The sequence below is a fragment of the Montipora foliosa genome, chromosome 5 (genome assembly GCF_036669935.1).
Source record: "Montipora foliosa isolate CH-2021 chromosome 5, ASM3666993v2, whole genome shotgun sequence".
In the NCBI taxonomy this organism is placed as follows: Eukaryota; Metazoa; Cnidaria; class Anthozoa; order Scleractinia; family Acroporidae; genus Montipora; species Montipora foliosa.
This window is the reverse complement of record NC_090873.1, coordinates 24,281,718-24,289,217: the sequence shown is the minus strand read 5'-3', so window position 1 is coordinate 24,289,217 and position 7,500 is coordinate 24,281,718.

The window sequence follows — 7,500 nt, the reverse complement described above, 5'->3', positions numbered from 1 at the left end:
AAGCTCGCTGTGATTATTACACCAATCACATCCAGCAAAACAGTTCTGATCAGAGAAAACTGTTTAATGTTACAAAGTCCCTGTTGTGTGACACTAAGACTGCATTGTTTTCTCGTGTTGACAATGTTCGGCTTGCCAATGATTTTGGAAATTTCTTTGCACAGAAGATTGAGAATATAAACGCGTCTTTAGCTAATTCATCTACATCATCTGTACCATCTCTACCTGTCACAGACATTACATGCCTGAAAGAATGGTTTACCGGTTTCAAGACTCTCTCTCAAGAACAAGTGCGCTTGTTGATTAGTAAAGCAGCGGGCAAACCTTGCCAACTCGACCCCATCCCCACACCCATCGTTCTCAAGTTGCTGGATGTTCTATTGCCAGTTATCACTAAACTGATTAACCTCTCTTTTGACACCGGTCGATTCGCTGAGGCCTGGAAAAAGGCGCTTGTGTTACCATCTCTCAAGAAGCCTGGTTTGGACTCTGCGTTCAAACATTTCCGTCCAGTCAGTAACCTCTCTTATATTTCTAAATTGTCGGAGAGGGCTGGGGTTGAGCAGTTTATGGAGCATCTGACTGCCAACGATTTACATTCTCAGCCTCAATCGGCGTATAAACAGCAACACAGCACCGAGACGGCCTTACTTAAAGTTAAGAATGATATTTTAATGTCTATGGACGAGCAACATGTCACCTTGCTCGTATTATTAGATTTAAGTGCAGCTTTTGATACTATACATCATGATAAGCTGATTGATTGTCTTGAGTCTGATTTGGGAATGACTGACAATGCGCTTGCCTGATTTAAATCGTATCTTTCTGACCGGTTCCATCGTGTTTCTGTAAAAGGTAGTCTCTCACATCAGTTTCCCTTAAAACAAAGTGTTCCTCGAGGATTATGTTTGGGTCCCTTGCTTTTCACTATCTACACACGCAAACTGTTCCAGATCGTTGAAAGCCACCTCCCACAAGTTCACTGCTATGCTGATGATACACAGTTGTATGTATCATTCAGCCCCAGTCGATCTGCGGATGCTGATTTTGCCATCAAGTCCATGACTGACTGTATCCGTGACATTAGGAGTTGGATGATTTCAGATAATCTTATGCTAAACGATGATAAGACAGAATTTTTAATTATAGGTACTAGGCAGCAGCTGGCCAAGGTTAACTTTAGTTGCATTAGGGTTCGATCTACTGATGTTTGTCCTGTAACAGTAGCTAGAAACCTAGGCTCTTGGTTTGATGAGCAGCTCACTATGTCAACTCATATTAGCAAGTTATGCGGTGTTGCCTTTTACCATCTGCATAATATCAAACGCATTCGCAAGTATTTATCTCGAGAATTAACGGAAATGCTTGTCCATGCATTTATTACATCTCGTGTTGATTCTCAAATGTAACAGTCTTTTGTATGGGCTGCCCAACTACCAGCTTAACAAATTGCAGAGAGTTTTGAATGCCTCAGCCAGGCTAGTTTGTAATGCCCCTAGGTTTTGCCACATCTCACCCCTCCTTCGTGGTCTGCATTGGCTTCCTGTTAAAGCCCGGATACAATTTAAGATACTGCTTATTACATTCAAAGCAATTCACGGCCTTGCTCCTAAATATCTATGCGATTTAATAACATTGAAATCGTCCTTATATAACCTTAGATCTTCAGGTAGTATTTTACTTTCTATGCCAATTGTTCGATCGAAGACGTTAGGTGATAGAGCTTTTATGGTAGCAGCGCCAAGGCTCTGGAACTCTTTTCCAATAAAACTTCGTGAGATTACTAATATTAACAGTTTTAAGGCTCATATTAAGACTTATCTTTTTGGGACTTTATAGTGGCGAGCAAATTTTATAATCAATTCTTACTTGCATGCATATATATTCTTCTTTTTTTTTTATTTTTTTTTAGTTTTTATATGCATTATCTTTTGTTAAATTCTTGTAAAGTAATGCAGTTGTAATGCGCAGCTGATCATTCTCATGTTAAGCTGCGCACAATAAGTTCACAAATTATTATTATTATCCTCTAAGTTTTGTGTCAGGATATAAATAGGATTTTCATTTTCCGAATGTCAAATCCAACGGAGGGAGAGCTAAGGATGTCACACTGTGTTATAAGTGCAAGCAATATTGCGAAGGATTGAGTGAGGCGTTATATAACTCCTAAATTTCTCTGGATTGACTGTTATCGTGATTTTAGATTACTCTGTCCCAGGACTTGTGATAACAGATGAAAAGAAAGAAAGTAAAAGTTGCACCACTGGAGAGGATTTGAACCCTGAGCAACCACTTTGAATGAACTGTTTTTCTCCAATAAACCACCAAATGTCAAGTTGATTACGATTGCACCGATTATTTACCAAAACTAGTAAGTATATATAAAATCATTGCTGAATAGCGTCTAAGTCTAGAGCTTGATTTTAAAATGGTTAACTCACTCTTGAGGTTTGTTAACCGACATTTTCTTCTGTTTAAACCGCGTGTTTCTTAGCGGGTGATAATACACGTTTACAGCGGCATTCGGAATAAAAAAAATATTGACATAGCTTTAAAAAGTAATAACGTTCCAGCAGTTAGCGATGTGGTAGATAAAAATAAAAATAAAAACATTTTCTTGCGATGGCCGATTTCGCGCGGTTTTCTTTTGAAAGGGAACTAGGGAAAAGAGTCATAAATACTGACGATATGAATGTTTTAAAAAAACTGACGCTTCCAACCTATGACGGGCCCTCACTTAAATTTGTTGACTTCAGGTTGAGATACAATTGAGTGAACAAAACAACGTATCATACCTTTAGCAACTGCATATAAGGGGAGGATTATTAGTATTAGCAGAGAAGCTTTCAGAAATGTCGAAAATCCAAAGGGTTTCATCCTTCCTTACTGTTTGACCGTCAGTTTAGTTCAAACCGGTGAGGTTTTGATTACCAATGCTTATCCAGACGTAAAACGACTTAATAATAAATGGTTCGGGGTTTTTCAAGGTGTTTCCACCTAATTGTGGATAAAAGCATCAATTAACCACATGAATATTTCATCAAAGCCCTGAGGACATCCCTGTTGAAATTCAAGCGACCTGCTTTACTATATTATACTTTTCTATACAAGATTATCACTTACCCAATATCACATCGTTCTTTCTAAAGTATCGCTTTTTTACATGGAATACCACTGATTCCTGTAAGGAAAATGAAGATCGTTGAAAAAAAGAAAACGCGCACCTAGTGCTACTTTAAATATAAAGAAAGAATAAAGAAAGACAAACTAAGTTCATGCCAACGAATGGGAAACGATGAAAAATAAGCACACATGCTGGGACTCAATAGAGCCAGAAGCCGACGGCTTTATTATTCTGTCATATCTACTAGAATCTTGCTACAGTTGTTTAAGGACGTTCGCGCTAATTGTTTGTGCGCAACGTTACTGCGCAGGTAACGCGACTGTAATATGTCACGCATTACTTCGAGCATTAGTGAAGTTGGGGTTTTAAAACCTTTGCAAAAACCGTGGACGATAAGTCTTGCACAGCGTTGGATCAGAGAAGATCGTGATCAGTGAAAATTGATTTAAAATATTTATGAAAGTCAAGTAGACTACTGCACGACTGATATTCGCGAGGTTTTATCAGTCGTGCACTAGTCTACTTGACTTTCATACAAGCTTTTCAAGCATCAGTCAAAATAACATGGCGACAAAAACGCCGAGGAAAAAATTCCAGGCCGGCAAAAGAATGGCACATTTATTTCCGAATCATCATGAAACTTCAAAGAGAAGTGAGCGGGAGGATGGAAAAGCTATGGAAAAGGTAGCTGATCGAGTAGACTAGTGGCTGAAAGGTTGGAAAACTCGAGGACGAACCGTTGCGTAAATTTAATGGGGCTGTTTCTTTTTAATGTTTTTATTACCCTACGAACTTAAGTTCAAAGTGAATGCATGTTTTTAAAGTTCTTTTCCTTCCTTTACTTTCGTGAAAATTGAGCAGTATTTTCGTCCTCGTCCGCTTGAATAGTGCGGACCTGCGTGGCAACAATCAGCGATTGAATTTCACAAAAAACACACTCCAGAGGATGAGCATGACGGCAATGGAGAGATATTATACAAAACACCAACCAAATGAAGATGACCCCTGCTTAAAACTTCGTTGCTATGCTCGAGAAAGGTTTTTTTTCGGTAAAAACCTTTCATATCTTCAACGATCGATCCTCTCTTGGGTTCCAGTCCTTGCCCGACAGGTCACGCAAAAGCGTGACAAACGAACTTTTCCAAGAGCTTTGCAAAATCACATCGATTTCACTCGTTCAGATCATCGGTGACCCCTATATTTTTAATCATGAATCACTTACTTTACTTACTATCTACAAAATATGATGAAATGAAAAAATTCTCACCGTAAGAAGTTATCTTTTTTAACATTTTCTTTCCTCGTGCCATCGAATTCTGGTAGTGGTTGCAACGGATAGAGCTTACGAAAACGCTCGTAGAGGATGAACTCTACTGTTTACCACATCCCTAGCGGCATACAATTATCTAAAAATTTCACTCCTAAAAACCTATGCACGGAAACTTTCACTCCAACAGTTTATTTTTATGATTTTCGATGGATAAGCACATGAGACAACATCTCGCTATTATGACCGATTTCTCGAAATTAAGGCATTTTCCCACTGCCATTTTCTCCGAAACAAAGTCGGTGACCCCCATTTTTTTTTTCATTTTTGGAGTAAGTACTTTATGACCTAACTCTAGGCGAGAAATGAAGAAAATCTCACCGTAGGAAGATTTTGGCGCGAACGTCCTTAAGTAAACCTCAGCTCGTTATGTATGACATTTTCAAGATCTGAAAAAACTTTCAGCTTCAACGTTGTCAAAGTTTGGACGGTTTCTGTTGGCAGTATAAATCTCTGTTATGAACCTAGGAAGGCCCATCAGGCCGGCGCTTATCTCCGGTTTCCGTAGAATGAAGCGACTAGGAGAAGTTCTACTCCCCCGTGGATGGAATGCTAGTACATCGCAGAGTTACCCCCAGCATTTTCGTCGATACCCATTTATATACCTGAGTGGAGAGAGGCACCGTGAGAGTAAAGTGTCTTGCCCAAGAACACAATACAATGTCCCCGGCCAGGACCCGAACCTGGACAATTCGATCCGGAGTCGAGCACTCTAACCATGAGACCACCGCGACTATGTACTGGACACATCGGAAATAAGCGTCAGAAGATTCAATAACGTTATTCAGCCTAACAAAAGATTTTGTGTAAGAGTTTTGACCCAAAGCTAATCATTTTTTTAAGCAGTGGGACGTCTTATCATATGGTTTAATATTTAATTCCTGTCTTAGTTTGCAGCCTTGAAATGGCAATCAGTTGATGGAATGACTGAATTCGGATTAATAATAAGTAATAAAGGACCCGTCTTTGTTGACGTTCGTAACACATGGTATCCGATGCTCCCTGTTCAAAAACGAATTGGAATCCCCTAAAACAAATAAAGAACAAGACTCGGACAGAAAACAAAAATATTAACAGTGCTGTTACATAAAATGAAGTAGACAAACTACAAACTTTACTCTTTCACTGTTTTTGAGGAATGTTAAGCATTTGTCAGAGAGGAAAAAATAAAGTATTTGTTTTCTTCGGAATTAGAAAAGAAATTAGATATATTTTAAAGCTAAAATATATGGCGCCTGTCTATTGCTATGGTGACGTCACAATAATGCGTGCATCTTGTTAAAAATAAGTTACCCCAACGTTACCGTCATATGAGAAACAGTTGTACAGCCATTCCCTCTAGAGCTAATGGGAGAGTCTTTTCAAATTGTCATGGAAAACTGCTTTGAGACACCTTGAGACTCTCTGTGATTTTTAACGGGAAGATATCGGCCAAAAACAAGTCATCGTTAATACATTTGTAAATTACCACTGTGATAACGAATATCATTGTCGATAAGAGTACAGATAACGCTGAACCCCATTCGATTTGTTAAATGCCTATCTCTTTCTCTGCAATGAAAAGCACTCATCCTTTGAAGTTGGTTTTCTTTCTTCTGCCCCCCCCCCCCCCCACCCTTCCCCCTGCCAACAGTGAACAGACATTTCCCTGTGTGTTTCAACATTGATTCGGGGGAGGTGGGACTTCTATTTGGAAGGTTTTAGTGCAATTTTGACAGTTACGCTCAGTTTCTGACGTCTGAGAGGTTTTCAGTCCCATTCTGTCGTTAGCGTCCTAACTCTTTTTGCATTTACTGTAGCTAGTTTCGCAATAACCCTAAGTGATAATGACTTTGGTCAAGTTGTTAAATTTGTGTGGTTCCCAAAAAAAATGTTTAAGTTAGCGGATGTTTTTAAACAGAGTCCTTAAAAGGACTCTGTATAAGAGGCGCTCTTTAGTTTGGTCCATCTCCAGAAAGCTTCTGCAGAATTAATGCTGAAAGTTTCTTCAAATCCGTTAATCCTGCAGTGATATAAAAATTTATTTTGCTAACTGGCGCCACAGATTTCCTTGTTTGCATGCTATTTATGAAATTTGGTATTATATCAAGACATCATCCCTTAGCTCTAATGATCTTAGCTCTAATTTCTTCCTCGAAATTATGAGGAGAATTTAAATACTGATCAATCCCGGAAGTCAAAGGGTTAGAAACGAAAAAAAAAAAAAAAAAGCAGAACCAATTATTTTTTTCTTAAGGCTGTGCTGCTGTTGTGAGACTGTTAACCGGAGGACCTTTAGCAAAGCGTGCTAACGACGACATAAACTAGAACGTTGTTCTGCGTGTTTCAACATCTTCGTCGTTGATATTTTTTTCGCAAACCGGATCTTTGCTGTGTAATACCTTGTTTATTTTCCAAAACGTTTCTTAGGTAATTGTAAATGACGGCACCCATTACGAAGTGTTCATGAATATTTAATTGCAGTGAGACATTCCGTTTTTTCGCAAACCGGGTCTTATTGTATAACAACATGTTTACTTTCCAAAATGTTCTAAGGTACACACTTTTTTTTTCTTTCTTATAAGAACCTTTTTTTTGATATAGATTAACCAACGCTTTAAGAACGTATTAAGAACATTTTAATTTTGCTCATTTGTAATGTAAATTAACCCAAATACTTAAGGGCATATTTTGTATAACATAACAATGGTTTTTTTTATTGCGTGATACGAAACAAAGTCTGATATAAATTTTAAAACATCTTGAGAACGTTTTCAGCCTCACGTCGCGAAAATAGATAAGAACGCCCAACCTCAGCTCCAAAATTAGGTGTTCTGATACAAGAGTGTAATTGTGAATGATAGCACCCATTTACCAAATATTCATAGGTATTAATCTTGGTAGTGAGACATTCCTTTTTTTCGCAAACCTGGTCTTGCTGTACAACTTTCTTACTCTATTTTGGAAAATATTATTGTCTTGCACCAAGACAGGATGATCCTCTCTTGCATGCACCTTCTAGCATAGGCACCGATTTTTTTCCCCTTAATTTTTAATAGAAAATGAATTG